Source organism: Parasteatoda tepidariorum, chromosome 7 (assembly GCF_043381705.1).
Source record: "Parasteatoda tepidariorum isolate YZ-2023 chromosome 7, CAS_Ptep_4.0, whole genome shotgun sequence".
Classification (NCBI taxonomy): domain Eukaryota; kingdom Metazoa; phylum Arthropoda; class Arachnida; order Araneae; family Theridiidae; genus Parasteatoda; species Parasteatoda tepidariorum.
Window position 1 is genome coordinate 67,698,582 of NC_092210.1, and position 20,284 is coordinate 67,718,865.

Genomic DNA, 20,284 nt, shown 5'->3' on the forward strand with positions numbered 1-20,284 from the left:
CACAACTAGATTAAATGCTTTGAAACCGGTTTATTAATCGTATTGTAAACATAATAGAGAAAACTACAAAGCATCAAAAAGAGCAATATGTTAACCATGTAACTGATCATTCCTTTATGCATGTTTGTTTAAATGTTTTGACTTTGATATAAAACAAATTAAATTATATATTTTTTTTAGAATTTTCAAGTAAGTTTAGTTTTTATAAAATATATAAAAACAAAAATGAGATTGAAATACTCTCAAAAACTTAGATTATTATCCTAATTTAAATCCTAATTGATTTTAAATTTGTTTTAATGCTTACAATATCTAATCTATTATAAATAAAAAATTTTCAGAATTCAGTGAAATTCCACGTAAGTAACCTCTTTTCTTCAGTCATACAATCTGTAAACTTTATGTGTTTTCTTAAATTCCTTCAAAAATAATTGATAGTTTGCATTTAAAAATATCGTGAATAATTTAAACCTTTATATCGTTTCAAACATTGCATATAAATTACATGCACTTACCTAAATTTAGGGTTTCTAGGGTCTAACAAATACCACGCATATCACAGGTAAAGAATAAACACAGGTGATTCTAGATTATTGCCGGAATTTACATTATTAACAATTTTGTTATAGTATTTCGTATTTTTGAATAAAATACTATGTATATTTCTGTAAAAAAGCACATAATTCAGAAACAAATATATACGCTTGCTTATTGCAATGGTTTTAGTCATGATAAAAAAAGAGTTAAAAGCGTTGTTTTAATGAAAAAGAACAAATTCCTTGTTCTACATTAAGAGAATGATTCTTAAAATGAGAAACTATCTCGAAATTAATATGAGAATATAACAATAAAGACGTTTGGTAATACCAAATGTGCAAGTGACCAGTGTAAATCAATAGGAACTATTATACCTTTTCTGAATGGGATAATAAAAATTTAATTTAAAAGATGAAAACAAATGATGCTATATAATAAATAAAAAAGTAAGAAGTCTACCACGCTATATAAAAATAATGATAATAATAATGTAATTTGTTTTATCAGAATATGATTAGAGGTATAATAGATAATTAATTAAATAATCAAATTATTTCCTAAACTACAAATAGGTCAACATTAAAGAACTGAATCAAATGAGAAACTCTTGTTAAATGAGCATTTAAAAAATTTCAGAGAAAAAATTCTTTTTAAAATCTATAAATATTAAGTTTTGTGTCATGAATAAAATTGCAATACTTTTTTACTGTTTCAGAGAGCGTATTGGATCAATTTACAAGTAAGAATTTTTCTTCCTATTAATCAAATTTTTTATTTTGTTTCTTCTGCTAAAATTATGCGAACTTCATATGCTTTTATTAAAACAATAATTGAAAATAAATTTAGTTTTGAAAATAATGTATTTTTAAAAAAAAATCTAAATTCCAACAATTTAGAATCTAATTAGGAGCTTAATGATATAAATATTTTGTCAGTATATTAGTGCATCAGTATTCCTAAATAATATTAAACACCCTATTTTTTATTTACATTATAAGTTTAGAATAACATGTTTCTAATAGCAATTTTGATATTGTTTAGGTGACCAAATTCAACAAATAAAAAGTAAGTGAAACAGACTATGATATTTGACTAGATTATTTTGATTTAATGTTTAGAGTAAACAAAGGGTACTATAATAAAACACTTTGTGGAATTATAAACGACATTCCGTACCTAGTTTTTGGATATTTCTTAAATTGATTGCTTTTTTAATGTATCACTACGGAGGTTAAAAAATGGTTTTTGTTTTAGAAAACAATATAATTTTTGTTTTCTAGTAATATTGCTTTATAATTTTTTTAGAAAAAGTTGATCTAATGAAACTATAGCATAAATCAAAAGAACAGAATAATTGATTAAAAGTTAATAAAATTAAATATTTAACTCAATATTTTTTAACATTGTAGAAAGATGAAAAATAATTGACAATATGCCAGTTAAGAAATGTATGAAACATGAAATAAGACAATCTTATTTACAATTGCATGCTATGACAATTTCAGAATATATTTTCTTTATGCAGAATTTGCACCTTTTTCTGTGAATTATGTAGTACAAAGTCCTGTAGCATTTAAATATCTATAAAATAAATGATAAACTTTTTACTAATCATTACAGTACAGTACAACGCTCATGAATCTGGAAACACTCGGTTTATTTATAAAACAATATAATGACAAAGTGCATACAGACGTACAAGTACAATTGAATAATCAGAGTATTAAAAATATATTTTTAGAGCATACTACGGATTTGAAAAAAAAATCGATGGAAGTTTTTTTTTTTATGATGCAGAAAATATTAACCTTTTTTACGACAACAAAATTAATCTGTACTTTAGGAAGAGAAAGTTTAAGATGTCGCAATGAAAATTTAAAAATGATTTATTCCAGTGATTATTAAAAATTATTTATTCCAGTGATTATTAAAAATTATTATTTCCAGTTAAATTCATGAAAGCAAAAGCTAAATAATCGAAACTTTGCCGTTCGAAAATTATTAATGAATTGAAATAGACAACTTACGTGGAAAATTCAACATATCATAAAGTATGATTTTAATTTTGGAATGACCAAACAACAGTTAGTTAAGGAGTCGTTTTTTAATAAATATATTTCTGCAAAAATATTTTGATTATAAGATATTTTTGACATATTTTTTACTTGACTTGATATACTTTTCATAGCTTTGTAAGATTCATTTTTCAAATAATGATATTTTATCTTTTTAGTGGCACTCCGTAAGTATTATCTATGAACTTTATCATTTATATATACAACCGGAAATGAAATAAAATAAATTTTTAATATATATATACATATATTCCATCAAATAATTTGTGAGGTTTCTGGATTTGAAATATAATAAGCAGGATTTTGCTAAAAAATTTTGAAAAGTTTTAATATTGTAATAAAAAAGCTAATGATGTTTTTTAATTCATCATAAAACTAAGGAAACAAACAAAACCAAATGAAATGAAAATTATTAACAAAACCAAGATGTTTCAAAATACTACTGTCCTGCATACAAATTTACTAAAATACACCTTATTTTCTAACTTTTTTACTAATTTTTAAATTTTTCAAAGACCCTAAGATAACTGATGTGCTTATAAGGAACTAAAGTAGCCATCTTTTCGGAAATTGAAGATGATATGTTTAATAGCTGAGATATTTATAGCACCAAATTTATTGTTTCATTCCTCCATTATATTCTTTTGATTTTTCATTCTGAAATAAAGATGAAACTATCTAGTAGTCTTAATTGTCCAGCTAATCGGAAAAAAAACTCCAGCATTGAAAAACAACAAAATACTTAATTCACAAAAAATGACTATTAAATAGAATAAACATTAGTATAAATAAGTAAAATTAATAAGAAAAAAGGTAAACTGATTCCTGTAACTGCATCTGTTTCAATATATTAAAATAACATCGGATATATATAAACTGGCATCTCTCGTCTATAGCCATCTGATCTATGATTTACATTACGCATAGAAGAATTTGTTTACTATATGTGGATCAAATAACTTACTTTGCATAAATATCATTTAATTATTTAAAAAAAATTTTTTTAATACCATTTAAAAATTATTTTAAATAATACAGTCATTTGGGAATTGTTATCTATTTTATTTATGAGAGAATAAAAGTGCATTACTATTTTTATTGAACAAAAAAACTTATAAACCGAGATAAAATTTTTATTGCTGTTTAACAAGGTAAACATACATAGAAAATAACAGGAATTTTGAATATAAGCACAGTAAATTATTCATTATTATTCAAAGTTTCAAAGAGATATTTAACTTTATATGCATTGATTTTAGCCCATTTATTTCAATATAAATATTTTTCGTTGTATAAATTTCAGAAGTTGGGCTTATTTCATCCCTTTGTTAAGTAAATCACTTCTGCCTATAGTATAACAAATACCTCAAGTTTATTGAAAAATATAAAGCATAAACAAAATTCAACTGTTTTTAAAATATTATAAGCTAAACAGTTTAGATGTCATGAAAACAATCTTTGTACCCTTCTAAGCACTTTTAAAATAAGCAAAAGGTATTTATTGTTTTTAACGCGTTGAAGAAAATAGCCAGTATTTCCTGAATACCAGTTCAGTTTGGTTATTATACTTAAAAAATTCAAAATGCACCTTCTATGCTGCATTATTGTCAATATATTCACAGTTTTTTTTCAATACCGTATTGTAGAAAACTTTTAAACAAGTTATTGTAGATGTTTACCACTTAGGGATGTTGTTTTAGTTTATTATATAATGAAAATACAAGTTTGTTTACGAAATTATTCTTCCTATTTAGAACAAGGAGGAGGAAGTAAGTACATTTCCACTTTTCTTGTCTTAGATAATTTTTACTTACTTAATCTTTTAATAATTCTTACTTAAAAAGTCTTTTAATAACTTTTAATAATGTTGTAAAGTAATATCAAATTTAAAAAAGATAATTTTGCGTGGAAGTTTTGTTTCAACCCTTATTGTTAATCATTTTTAAGTAAAAAAAATAATTACACTCTGATAGTATTCAGATAAATTAATGAAATATATCTATATTTTTCAGCTGTTCAATTGCCAGGTATGTTTTATAATCTCTGTTATACAAAAGGGATTTCTCCCTATTTTTAGTTTTATTGCAATTTCTATTTATTCCATAAAAATTATAATTTAATATTTTTATTTGATATACATTGTTTAATTTCTTTTTTAGCTACTGGTATGTGTATTCTCTTAAAAATACAATATATATATATATATATATATATATAAATATAGANTATATAATCAAAGAACAACAATTTACAGCAACATCTGCAAATTGATTTTGTCAAATGTTCTCTTGATAATAAATGCAATTTAAATATATTCCATGTAACCAGGAGTATTTATTAAAAAAAGTGTCTAGCTATAGAAACTAAGCCTAGGTTTCGATTCAAAATGTCAACGGTATATATTAATTTTAAAATCAGAAATTGCAATTTCATTTCGTCCTCTGTATAATTGAAGGATACATTAGAAAATGTTTAATAACTCTAAGACTAGCTTGTTAGCATTTGAAAAAATAAAGGAATAGGTTAGTAAATTACTGTTTAAAAATAAAATGTATATGTTAAGAATACCAAACAATTTTTTTAATTGATTAATACCATTACTGATATGTTTTGTTTGTTAATACCGAAATTGCAAAAAGAATTTACTTACAAATTAATATAATTTTAAAAATTGGTAGTTTGGATTAACAAATTATAAGAATAATATTTTCTTTTGTACCGTTTGAGCATAAAAAAATTTCTGTGTGTAAAATATCTTTTTCATATGTAACTTAAAACTTTCTCCAATTTTGTAACTTTTTCATTTTTATTATAAAACAGTTTAAACTTCCGTCATCAAAGCTAATATCCAATGAAGTTTTACACAAGCAATTTTTTCTCAGCATACAAAACACTAACACAAAGTAACACAGTTTCGGAGCAACAAAATTTGTAAACAAAACTTTGAAGTTTTGTTTCAAAAGTATAAAAAATATTACATGATTTTAAGAGTGAAAAATGCAAAATTAAACCATTAAACACCATTAATTTCCAAATAATAAGAATAATCCCAAGTAACTGAAGAGGTAAGTTATTATTTTCTAAAAAGCTGCATTCAATTCAAAAATATTTAAATAGGAACTAACAGTCTATAGGTATAAAGTTTCAAAAACAGTAGCCCATTGTCAATACTTGCCAGAAGTGAATAAGAAGAAACAAAAATAAATTTGAAATACGAGACGTAAAGTTGGGAGCAAAATATGAAAAAATGAAAATAAAAAACAAAACTAGAAAAATCAAAGGAGCTGGGTGAGAAAAAAGTGGAAATATAGAAAAAAAATATCAACAAACTTCAAATCAGGGTAAAATGCATTTCCTCGAGGCCATGGAGAGGTGGTTAGAAATTAGTGTCATTAGCAAGGGAAGTTTGCATTCATGTGAAAAAAACAAAACAAAATTCTAGGTCATCAAGATGAGGTGATATGACTGGGGTGGATATAATTTTGGCATTGCCGAAATTGAATTCACTCCCAAGGCTCCAACAGTGCATAGCATTTGATCTTTTCTTGAATTATTGATAACTGGCATATCTATCGTGTTCTTTAAATCTAAATGTTTTATCCAAATGTATGAGTACTTTTGGGCTTTTGAAAAATGTCGAGAGCCATTTTCTTTTATGTATTTTTGAAATGAATGAAATTTTTAATCAAGCAACTCAATTTGCAAAAAGTTTAACTTGATGTTAAATAACAAAATTTTTTTAAATAGCATTCACAGATCTGAATAAAAAGAATAGCTTCAAAAGATCTTAGAAAATATAAGAAAGCAGTATTCACAGAAATGGAAGAATATTAGTATTACGTCAGTAATAAATAGAATTCACACAATATTATTATACCTTTAAAAATTTGGGATAAGTACTTATTTATTTATTACTTTACATTTATTTTTTTCAGTCACAACCTACTCTTACAGTAAGTACATCTCCCACTCTTTTATAAAAATTGATTTAATTTCTTGATTATCTTATTTGAAAAAAAAATAAGAAACCGTATTAATTAAATTTATAAAAAAATCAACTTAATTTTTAAATGAAACTTAAACAGTAGATACTAAAATTTTCAAAATGATTTAGGAATATACAAATTAATTGAACTCATACTTTTTGCTTAAATAGTAAAATTATAAAAAAAAATAATTTGATTAATTAAACTTAATTATTTTAAATGCAGATGTATGATGTGAAAGCATACTTTTTTGACCAATCTATTTCATTTCAGCTATCCCTGGTAAGTTATTGAATTTTTTTAAAAAATATCAATTATTTTATCACTTTCTTAAACACAATATTTCTCTCCCTATTTTGAAAGAAATTCAATTCAGTAAATTAAATTAAAATGCGAATATTGTAACTCATTTGTAAGTTAATAAACTTATATTGTAATTTAATATGATATTGTAATTATATTACAAATTACTGTTATTTTGATACAGTTAAAAAATATGTTCCTAAAGTTTACTGCCATTGAATTTAAATTTTAACAATCTTTAACACTCTATAATCTACAGGAAAGTAAATAGTTCTGCAATGGGTTCCTAGACATCGTGGCTTGTAAAAAAATAAAAAAGCAGATAACTTTAAAAACGAGACTTCGCTGTTTGATCCTATTGATTCCCCTGTTAATCTGAGAAACAGTACATTTCTAATAAAACAATTGAAGTCACCTCCTCAAAATCCGAATTCAGCTTCTTACCGGGAGGCTAATTTGCTATCCAGCGACTTTTAACGACTCATTCACCCTTTTTTTAGAGATTTCTATCTTGGCTCAGTCGGTCTCTTTCGTAATGCAAGCTTTTATTTCCTTTAAATTATATACTTAAATGTAAAAAAATTAATAAGCAAAAAATGAATAAATAATCAAGTTTTTTTAATTTCTTTCGAAGAAAATTTCTAACAGGAGAGGAGGCTGTTAAATGCCGTTAGATTGGAAAATCACGATTGGAAAACGAGAATTTCGTGCCTCTTGGGAGAACTTCTTAGCATCATGTGTCCTAGGGCTATCAGGGTTTTGTGCTTCCGGTTACAAATTGGACACGGTTTTCTACAGGCACATCAAAACGATATCAAACCTGCTGACTCTCTTAATTGCCTTTTGTGTAAAGAACTTGCTGACATGAATATCAAGCATCTCTGTCTTTCTCTTTAATAGGCTCACACTTCATCATATTCCATGATAAAGTGCGAACCACCTCTGGAGATATCTCTTTTTGTATTCGACTGCAAGAATTTTGATTGATAAATCAAATATCAGGATGAAATTAAAATATATATATTTACGTATTGCTCAAAGTATTTTCAGTTTCGATATTTTGCCGATTGCAATACGACAGTTTGATACTTTTCCTCATTCTTTATGCAACGAACTTTGAGTAAAATAAATTTAAAACAGAAATGCTCACATTTTTATTTTAAAAAAATGCGTTTATTTTTAGCCCGCTTGTAGTAATTGTAAATATTTAAGAAAGTATTTGCAATTAAGGTAAATATTTGAAAAAAATAATCTAAGCAATTTTGCAGTGGTTCTATTTGATAAGAATTTTCCTTCATTCTTTACATATATTTACATGATTTATAATTATGTAAATATATGTGAAGAATGAAATAATAATTAATATATTTACATGAAAAAATGCGTTTACTGAACTTAAATTATAATGGTTCTTTTTTATTATAGGTGGTAGCAACAAACGAGGTGTGTATTATTTAATGCCTAATTATTTACAGTTTATTTATTCTTCAATATGGAATAGTAAAAATATATCAATATTTTTGGGTATGGTAAAATATTTATTAAAAGAAATTAGAAATATAAAACTGTTAGGTTTGATTTATAGAATTAAAAAATGAAAAAATCTCTCTTTGAAAAATAGTTTCGAAATATAAGTTAGCGAATTCTTCAATAATTTCAATTAATCGAGTTTTTTTTAGAACTAACATTACCTAATGGTAGTTTGTTTTATAATTGCTTAACAGAAGAGTTACGATACGTTTAAAAATGTAAAATAACAGTTTAAGTATAAAGAAACATAAATATATGTAGAAATAATAGTTGTTAACATGTTTTCCTCAAATTTTCTTTCCTTTGTTAATAACTTGTAACAAAATTTGTCTCCCCATCGAAACAGTCACTAGGCAAGGGTGGCGAAACTTGTGTATATTATTATTGAAAAAGCTGTTCACAGCTTGCATTCCTTTATTTCTTTTAACTCTTATACCAGCTTAGTATAATTCACGATCTTTATCGCGCAGCCTGAATATATATGGCATAAATATGTAGGGTTTATACATGCATAAATATGGTATCTTCCGATTTTCTTATAGTATTAGATATTTTATATTAAAACCAATAAAATAAAAAAATGCACTTTTATAATTCATAAAAAAGAAAACCAAAGTGTTTTAAAACTTATAAATGTATTTAATTTTAAGAATATTATGATATTTCTTACACCTTCTTTGGTATTAACATATGCATTTTAACATTTTTCAGTCAACAATGCTCGTAAGTCCCATGTTTTTATTTTATACACATGTGTCTAGATCATAAGGTTAAAAATATTATTTATGACTTTGAATTTAGAAAAACTTAGTTTTTCGTTTTTTTTTCATTTAAATTTGAAACAAAAATTCTATCTTTTGTGAGTGTTCTAATGATTCATGTGACTAAAAATAACTTAAAAAATGACACAAAAATCATGGAATTCCTAAATGAATATTATTTCTAAACTATTGAAAAATGAAAAATGAAATTCAGTCAAATGGTAGAAGTAATGTATAAAATCATTTGAAATTTTGGGAAACATAATTATATGGAGAAAAAATTTAGACTTTACTTGTTTAAATATATGTTAAATATTATTAGCGAGCACAAAAAATATTAAAATACATTAAAGAGAAATTCAAAATGTCTCACAAAAGCTTGCATTTCTAACGGTTTTATCCTGTAAGAAAATCTTATCAAATATGAGATTCAGTTATAAATTCATTCACTTCCTAATTTAAAATCCTATTTCATTTAAACCAGTAAACTCTAATAATTAAGTAAAATTTTCAGCTATTATACATTTTTTTAATTCGTAGTATTTAAAAAGTTATTTAATAAAATGAAATAAGTAAATTTTTATTGCTATGCGATATATATTATTTAAAATTTATAATAGAAAGTAATAGCTTTGAAATTAGAGCATATTTTATCTAATAAACAATAACTACTTTTCCTCAAAGAAAAAATAAAATAAAAAATAAATAAATAAAAATATATCATTTGATTATAGTGGAACACTGATTTTACATTTTCCGTCAGACTGGCTTTAAAAAACGCACAAAGCGGACAAAAGTGAAATCGGAGAAAGAAATATGAGCATATTTTTCAAAGATGGACACGTACCAGATGAAGTATTAGAAGAAATGTGTACTCTTTATTGTTTTTTTTTTAGATTCAATTTCAAAAATATTTCACTTAATACTTATTATTGTTTGCAAATTTACGAACTTACATTTTGGTTTAGATTTGCAAACAAATATTGTTTCAGAGCTTCATGATCTGCAACTCTTGATCAGTTATGGATATATCGTCCTATATTTTTTACTCATCTTCATAGTTTTCATCACTATTTTCGGAAGCAGGAGTTAAATAAGATATTGAAGGAATTGAAAAGTAATGGTCGTGTCAATAAAAGTGCAGTCGATATACGCGTCATCGAATTCGAGAAATTTTCAGCCACGCAATACTATTCCGAAAAGCTAATATTCTCATTGAACACAGAGAAACCTTCTTTATTAAACCCATTACTATTATCTTACTCGACGTAGAAGCATCTTGCATGTTACCGAAATCAAGAAAAAGGAATCATTACCGAACCAGTTGTTTAGTGTAACTTTCTTTCAATTATTGAATTATTTCTGAGCTCAAAGGTTTGCTGGAGAAAATTCGGTTCACAAAATTTAGAATTTCAACTTCGTAGCAAACTAACCACTCTTCCCTTGCTTTCTCCATCCCAAAACCCTTTTGAATTCGACTCAAGAGAAAGTTTCCTCTCACAAACACAAGGACGACATATAATTAACAAGTCTCTGAATGAACTCGATAAAAGTTTGTGCGAGCTTTATAAAGAAAGAATGAATTTGATCTCTAAGAAAAGCGCACAAGGAGAGATATTCTTAAAAGGGTAACGTAAAAACAGGGATAATTGAGCAATGTTCGTTTAGGCAATTTTCACGGACAAGCAGAAAATGCCGTACGCAGCGTGATAACGTGGAAATTCACAATATAAAACCGGGTCCCACTTTAATAGATATATATATCTATATAAACTAATATACATATATTTAGTAGAATTTTGAAATACTGGTTACAATAAAACTAGTTACCTATATATTCACTTGATTCTTGAAATTGTTATAGTTATTCTCTTCTCCTCATATTCTTATTTCATTTTCAGTCAATACTGTATTTAGTAAGTAAAAATATTTTTTTTTATGATTTCTTGTTTATTTTTGCATAAGGATGCTTTCAATAAGTTGCAATTTATCTTCATTATTGAAGTTTATTATTTTTATAATAGTTTATAAGTATTTTTGCCAATTAATAATCTCAATATATATTTGCAATAAAAACAACTTTTACAAATAATAGCAATAATATCTCATTAACTTATCACGATTATTTTCCTAATTTAAAAAGGGCATTTTATTAAATTGAAAGTTTTCGCAAATATAATTATACATAAACCTGTTTCCTTTTCGCAGTTTAAAAAACTGCAAAATTAAATAAATTAGATTTCTGAAAATGTATTGCAAAGCATTAAGCAGTTTTTACTAATGTTCTCCGTTTTTTCGGATCGATTATTTTTTAGTTATATCTGTTTAAAATTTTAAAAGTTACAGTTGATTTTTAATTATGTAATTTTTTGATTAACTAATGAGATTTTTTACAGAGTTCTTTTTAATAATTGTGTTAGAAAGTTTTACTCTGATTGTAGTAAAATATGCGGTATTACAGTAATCAACTTGTCAGCAACGTTTATTGAAAACAATGGTTTTCAATTGGTAGTTGAATAAGGAACAACAAATGTACTATTATAATATGGGCAGTGGAAGATAGTCATAAGAGTTTTAATAGTATTACAATTCTTTACTTCTTTATGGTATGCAAACTGTCAGAAAATGTCGTACTTTGTATATTATAACAATAATGTAATATTTTTAGACTATGTTGCTGCTGGTAAGATTTATTTCTATTTTTATATTGTTTTAAGAGCGCAAATTGAAATCAAGCTTCTTCTATTTTTATGAAATTTTAAGAACAGAAAATTCAAAATTAAAATTAAAAACGTTAATAAAATTAAATTTATTATTTAAGATATTCGTACAGAAATGCAATCGTTCAGAGAAATGTAAAGCTATAGAACTGTACTTTGTGGCACCAAATATTCTTTGAGAGGGATTTTTATTAGAAATTTTTTCAATCACATAATCTCTTGACAAGGTTTTGTTATTCCAAAAAAGGAAGTTTTATTAAAAAAATCTTCTTATTAAGGAAACATTGATGTCGTAAAAGCATCAATGCTTTTTTTTGAAAATCGTATATCATTACTATTGTTCTGTAGCGATATCAAACTCTTTTTTAGTATAGATTTGTTACTATATATATATATATATANTATATATATATTTACTTAATTGATTATTATACCTTTGTTTTTACAAAAGATAACTACATTAATATAACCACGATACCAATTGTTATAAATTGGTTTGGGTGTTTGATTTAGGTTTCTCGAAAATTAGAATATTAGGTTGATCATTCATTTCTGATTTTATGCCTGATTTCCAATCACATTTAATTTAATTTTTTTATTGTATTACAAAAATAATGTGATAAAGATTATATTTTACAAAAAATTTATAATCTTACAGGTGGATTTTTAACTGGAGGTAAGAATCATTAAGTAAACTTTCTTATAATTTAAAACAAAAACAACATAAACTGTTTTAAACAGTTTCCTATGAATATAAGAAACTGATTAAAACATTTTATTTATTTGAATTCCGTTTACTTACTTCTGAAATGTTTAAATAAAGAACAATTTGTTTTAGTCATTAATAATATTAAAAAGGCGTTTATAAAGATATGCTTCATAATAAAAGTAATTTAAAGTAGTGACACAATTTGTGTAACATTAACTTCTCAAAATCATTCATTTCGTAAGTTTCATGACGAACAGTTAAATAAACTGCACTTTCTTATGAATTTAAAATATTTTGTAATAAAGTAAGTTTCTCTTCATTTGTTAATGGTTATTAAAATTAGTTAACAGAAAGTATCTCGATATATTTGAAGTGTACTGAATTGTATCGTTAACAATTATAATTACTCAAAAATTTTGAAAACAAAGCAATTTCTTGAAAGGATGTCGTCATTTTAAATTTAGGTTTGTGAGCAAAAAAAAGTTAAATTTTAAAATTTCATGAATTTATAAATTTTAAAATAATGGAATCCAATATAATTCATAAAAATCCAATACAATTCATATTGAAACCATTTTAAAGAAATTTAAGGAAAGGCAAGAACACATAAGAAATAAAAATTTTAATGTATGATATCTCAACCTAAGTAACATATTTATAATAAAGAGTGCACATTAAATTAAAGACAAGACAATAAAATACTTAAAACCCAAAATACATGCTACAATCAAAATAGATTCTTGTTATAAGTTTTTATAATAAAAATTTGAAATTTTGAAATAAATCTGTAGAGGTTTTTCAAAATGAAAAAACACATAAAAACATATTAATACAAAAGTAAAGATTTTTGATATTTTTATGCTTACTTTGTTTTATAAAATTACTTTTGCTTTAAGGAGTTTTATAATTATTTCTGAAGTCAGTTTCAGAACAAAAGACACCATTAAAACAATTAATGACATTATAATTCTGTAAAATAAGGCGTTGAAACTTTATGAACTTTACCGCATCGAAAACAGTAATATTGCAGCTTCTTTCCAATATACAGGATAATATATATCTTAACATGAAGAAAAATAGCTAAATTTTCCATAAGAAGTATTTTTGCAACTTCATACTTCAAACTTTTGCATGTGATAAATTCTTTAATTGTTATTATTTAGTAAGTAGTTTTATTATTTTAAATTTTTTGTCTTCAAAAATTGCTGATGTAATATCCTTATTCAGTAATTAGATACTTTGAACTTTTTTAGTGAACGATAATTTCAAAATAATGTTCATAAATTTTTAAATAAATTTAGAGCCGACATTTATCAATTATGGAGCCCGACATTTTATAAATTTAAGTTTGTTGCTTCAAGAAATTATTTGATATTTTTCAGCTCAATAATTTTATTGCATTTGATAACAACTAACTAAGAAATTTCTCAACTGCCTGCGTAGATCAATTTAAGTACATTTATTCTTTTTTCTTTAGTTCCACCCATTGGTAAATATCTATTTTATATTTTTGACACATTATATTCATACATCTGTGTAGCAACCTAGTTTTTAAAAATCTCATTGAAATACGTTTCATTTAGAAATATTTCTAGAATATATTGCAATCTTTAGCAATGTTAATTATTTCTAAGGCAGTAATGTTTTTACAAAATCAATATGCCTTTAAAAAATCTAACCAGCAAACGTTACAGAGAAACATTGAACATACGCTGAAAGATATGTTACCAGCAAACATACCTTTTTAATAGTTGATATAAAACGTTGGCTGGGTCACAGTGACTGGCTGTTATGGATTCAGACCGACAAGAGTTCTTGTAAAAATACCCTCAGTGGGAAACGGATCATAGGTTAGAATACCCTTGCCGTCGAAATAACCGTGGGAAATTTTCGTGGATTTCTTCTCCTTGTAACGTAATTGCTGGTTAGTTTCATCAAAAAGTCATCCACGAGTGCTTGTGTGCTATCTGGAGGATTACGAGTTTAATGCTTGATCAAGGAGTTCCATTGTCTTCCTGAATTGAACTCAAAATTATAAGGCCAAGGAGTTGAATAGTGATAGTCGTGAACTCAGAATTGGGTCAATTATTCAACCCCGGCTATAAATAAAACGAATTATAAAACAGTGGCATGCTAAATTAATTAAAGCTGATCAAAATCAAATGATATAATTCAAAAATGTTTCAGAATTTGGTTTGAAATTAAAGTAAAAAAAATAAATAAGGAAAATAAATTAAAGCATTATTGTTTATAATAAATAACATATATTCTTTCAACACTGGTTATGTTTGTATTGTTTAATCACAAAGAGATAATTTTACATTTAGGATAATAATTTTCTAACCTTTTAACTAAAAATACTACATTTAATTGACCATGCTTTCTTATAAAATGTCAACATCGTTATTTATTTCATTTGCTGTTATGAGTGCAATTATAAATCACAATTGTAATGAATTAATTGAACTTTTTAGATTTACTACTCCTCCGTAAGTTGGATATTATTTTGTTGTTAATTATTATTTGAAGGTTTCCTAAATTATTATGATTATAGTACTAAATATTGGTAGTTGAAAATGATTTGATTTCGAATTATGTATGCTTTTTATAACTGAGGTAGGGATTTATAATTTCAAAAAATTTCAAAAGATGATTTTACATTGCTAATCGTAACTAACACATAGTGTTTAGTGTGGTAGGTATATGTATTCTAATAGTATTTATTGACACAGATTTAAATTTAGCAAAGTACCGAAATAAATAGAGTATTAAATTCTAATTTACATCTGTGAAGTCTGTAACATTAGGAAACATGAAAAAAAAAACAATTTATTTTAAATTTATATTTTAACAATTTATTTTGTTTTTTCAAGGCTTTTACATGAACAGTAAGTAACAGTGATTTTTTTTTTACATCACATTTACATAAAATTAAAAAGTAGAAAACATATTTTAGGCACTTTTTATTTAAATTTTTGTATGTACGGTATCACTACTTTTGTAATAAATAGTGTGTAATCTATAAAATCAAAATACTTTTAGACAAGGTGTTCTAAAATTAAAGCAAGAGAGATCAATAAAATTAACGACAACCTTTAGAAATATATCGGAAAGTAGTCTGGTATTTATTTGAATAGAGGGCTTCTGAAATTTAAATTATGAAGAATTGTGTAGGTTTATTTATAGTGTATAAATGATGCATTCACTGTGATTTCTATACTAAATCAAGTATTATAGTGAAAACCATCATAATATGAGATTGAAGCTACCAAAATATGGTAAAATATCAAACATTAAGTAATTTTTTAAGAAATTGCTTGAACTGCAAATGGGAATTAGTTAAATGAATCGAATCTTATTAAGAACTGAAATATAGTTCATAGATATATTTAAAAATAAACTAAAAAAATTAAAGTGATTTTTATTAAATATATGCTTATATTGTTACTCCATTTACAGCTAATAAGTTAGTTTTTCACACTTTTGTGTGAATGAAGGGGCCACAAATTAGTTTGACAGCAATAAAGATAAAAGTATTTGAAAAGCCGCGTACGTCGGTCAGAGGAGTTTTGATGTTGTTAATAGTTAGTATAATGTTGTTATAGTTATGTTGTTAATAGTTATGTTTGTACAAAGATGTAAATAACTTAAAACCCATTTCTTATCTGTGAATTCATTGCATCGATAAGATAACGTTTTCTGTGAATCTGAAGGTTTGGCACGCATCCTCATAGTTTTCATATAACTATAATGAAAACTAAACTGGACAAGTAAAAAAAATTAACATATAACTTTTTTTTAAACTTATATTCAAAGAATGTGGCACTCTGTAACATAAAAATAATTGAAAAGATAGGAAAATGCTGTCTTAATCATTAAAAAAATGAACAGATTTTATGTTTGATAAGAAACTGGTAATTTTGAAAACGAAGCAAAGTCAATCATTATAAAAGCATTTTTTAAAAAATTAATATTGTTCTAATTCAAAATGTCTTCTTTTCTAGTGGGTCCAGAAAAGTTCTGTAAGTAAACTTATTTTATAAAAATATTTTTAGGATAATATTTTTTTGAATTTTTTTTCTAATTTTCCTTCTATTTTTTCGCTTTGATATATAGATGTGAAATTTATTGAATAACTCATTTTGAGTGTCATAGTATAATTTGCACCAAATAAAAAATTATAAGTATGACTCAACTGCAAATAAACATTAAAAATAACTAATAATACATTGAACTAAATAATACATTGTATTATGCAAGAGTTAAACTGTTTTAAGTTCTTTTATTTCCATACACTATGACTCAGCAATGAATTAGATTAATTTAATCTTACGGGCAGCTTCAAAGTAACAAACACTTAGTTAAAAAATTAAAAAAATGACATTGATTTGTTACAAATCCGTAAGAGAATATTTTTCGTACAGTTATATTTAATTGGTGACTCTGATAATCATACAAATGTAAATATGGCTAATCATAGAAACACTTTAAAAATTATAATAATCAGTTTATTAATTTAATTATAATAATTGTTTTATAACTTAATTTGTTTCGTAAAATATAGTAATCTGTTATAACTCACAAGCAATTAGTCTTTCAGTGCCTTTATATTTCAGCTATTTAAAAAAAAACTTTGCACATTTTAGGACAAATATAAGGAATTTTTTTTAAACCGAATAATAAATTATTTATTTCCAAAAATTTACTTATTGCTTCAATTTAAATAAAAGAATATTTTTCAGTGATCGATTAACATCTTCAGAAGTATACGTTTATCATTTCTTTTATTAAATATTATAACTGATGAAAAGTCATTCACTATATTAGTTACTTGCCCGAGAAAATCCGTAGTTACAGAGGGGTTTTCTGGAGGAAATATTGTGACCACCCCAAGATTCGATAAATGCTTTTTTGTAAAAACTAAAATACTTAAACAGTAACATTGGAATAGAAGGGCTCTTAGGTATAATCATTTAAATAATTTGGATTTAGTGAAGGAAGAAACTGATGAACTAAAGAAACTATATTTAATTATAGTACTTGACAGGAAACATCTTTTTTAAGCTTTTTATATATTCTTATAAATAGAAAATAAATTAATATATTTGCCATTGTATTCTTTTTTATTTTGTCGAATTAACGTTTAATAATTTTACAGGTTGAAATTCTACCAAAGGTAAGGTAGTATTTTAATTACATGAAAATCGCAAAAAATATTTTTAAAATAAAAGGTTAGATATATATACAATTAAAAATATCATATTTTTCCTCTCATAAATAAATTCAGACTTTGTAGAACAAACATTTCTTTGAAGAAAATTTAATACCTAAACTTTTAGGCCATTAATACTCGGAATGCCAGTTAGTCAGTTTCCGAATGTTCAACGGTTCATAACAATTAGTGTAAATTCAAAGTAAAAAGTATAAGTTACTCTCCTGAGCTTTAAATCGTTGTAAGGATCTATAATGTTGGTTGTTCGCATTTCGTTTTACTAGTCAATTAACTTCTATTAATCCAGCTTAGAGTTTTGATCAGATCTCTAAGTCAGATGATCAATCCACTCAACATGCTAAAACAGCAACAATTCCGTGAGATGGGATGATTTTCTCAAAGAAAGTAAGTGATCAAATCCCCCAACTGCCATAGTGAAAATATGACATGTCATTAGTCAATGTAATTAATCGGTTAATATTAAAAACCGCCGCTAATTGTAATAACAATAGTAGTAGTAAGTAAGTCGATACCATACCAAATAAATCAGATAAAATTAAATTTATACCAAACAGTGACTTTAACCCTGAAAAAAACGTCAGTGTAGGGTACACCGGGAAAATGTATATCGGGCAGGAGAACTTAACCTAAAAAATACAAAAAATAGTAGTTCCGGGCACTTAGTCTTAAAACACATCCGTGCAGAGTTTACCGGACTTCCCATGATTAATCCAATTATTAAAAGTAATAAACAACGATTATTATAAATAGTCGTACTTCATACACTAATATTTTTATTTATCTGAAGGAAGTTAAAGGCAATGGTAAGAATGCCTGTGTGAACCCTGACTTCATCTAATTCATCTTTTTACCAATTTAATTTCACCTTTTTACTAAAACAGTAAAGGATCAAATCACTTACTTTCTTTAAGGAAACATCCCGTAGAATTGTTATTTTAACATTTTGCATGAATCATCAACTAGTCAAAGGATTTGATTAAATCTCCGTTTTTCACATCCATCTGCCACATTAACACACTATCAAAATATCAATGTTTTATTAAATGCAGCGATTGACTTCAATTTTAATCTCATAACAAAAATTGTTATAATTAAACTGCTCTGAACTAAAGTGTAATACTTCTCTCTACAAATTTCTTCATCACGCGCAGTGTTATTATTTGACTTCCATTTTCTAATCCCATAATTTTTGAAAGAAAGATAAAAAATTAAATAACAGCTTTGAAATGAAATATTGTTACTAAAAAGGTTTGATAATCCTTTGAATACAATTTCTTATCGTAATGCATGATCCAAACAGTACTTTTGAACTGTGTTATAACAGTCGACGCTAGCTAACGGTCGCATTCATTAAAAGATACAGCAGGCATTAATACCAAGCCTACTTCGAACGAAGTAATAATTATATCACTAATTTCTAGGAAATTAACTTCAACATTTTATGTTCAGGGAAACCTTAAAAAAAACTACCCGAAACCTGGAAAAATAAGCAAGTCTACCACAGATCTGGTCACATACCTTAACTTACGAACGGCGAAAATGTACACCACATCTAATGTGCTTTTATATCATATCCTATAGTGAGCTACTATGGGATAAAATAAAGTATGGGATAAATATGAAATAAAAGTTTTATATTTCTATTACCAATATAATTCATTGTGTTTTATCTGTCTGGTTTCTGGAGAAATTTAATACGTTATATATAAATTGTTTCCAAACGAGTTACAAGATCATGGGATTATCTTAATGATAACATACATTATAAAAACATAGCAAAAAATATAAAAGTTCGACATAATAAAGTAAAGTAACAAGAGATTTTTTTCAAAATCATATTAAAAAAATTGAATTGTTTAATTGTATAACTTAACTGAATTTTTTATGATAATATCTTAGTTTCGCAAAACAATAGTAAATTCTAAAGATTCAAAAATATTAATAAATTATATAATTGTATAAAATGTATAAATATATTTTGTACTTTAACAGGTGGTGTTTCACAGTCCAAGCGGTTTTTCAAGAACCTTACGTGAAATACATAATGTAACAATAAACTGTAATAAAAAATTCCAATTTGTATGTGTGTGTGTACTATGTATATTGCTTTAACTATTTAAGGGGATAAATAGTATGTGTAATAATTTATCTAATAAAAAATTTAGAAAATACAGAAAATTGTTCTTAACAATATTTAATCGACATTAATTAAGAAAAACTTACTACTTATTTTCTGAAACTACATGAAATATGGAAATGTAGTGGGAGTATCAATTACGGTTAAAATACCAGGCACAAAAATCATAACCCAATATAATGTTTTTATGAAATTATTACGTATTACAGAAGTGTCTAATTTTTTAAGAAAGACTACCCTTATCTGAGAACAAAACAATATCCGTGTCACTTCTCAACTCATCTAACAAACTA

General features: G+C 25.3%; 2 long non-coding RNA genes across 2 annotated transcripts; both read left to right on the plus strand.

Annotated features, from left to right (window-relative positions):
• The first annotated feature begins 199 nt into the window (after positions 1-199).
• LOC139426054 (uncharacterized) lies at positions 200-2,835 on the plus strand. The gene is made up of 4 exons (XR_011637314.1): positions 200-359; positions 1,253-1,276; positions 1,579-1,602; positions 2,771-2,835. It is a non-coding gene; the product is annotated as an uncharacterized lncRNA (long non-coding RNA).
• A 1,987-nt stretch (positions 2,836-4,822) lies between these two features.
• Positions 4,823-19,936, plus strand: LOC107456741 (uncharacterized). Its single transcript, XR_011637315.1, has 12 exons — positions 4,823-6,565; positions 6,872-8,344; positions 9,143-9,154; positions 11,094-11,108; positions 11,861-11,875; positions 12,571-12,588; positions 14,099-14,110; positions 15,096-15,110; positions 15,495-15,509; positions 16,626-16,643; positions 17,780-17,797; positions 19,847-19,936. It is a non-coding gene; the product is annotated as an uncharacterized lncRNA (long non-coding RNA).
• Positions 19,937-20,284: the final 348 nt, after the last annotated feature.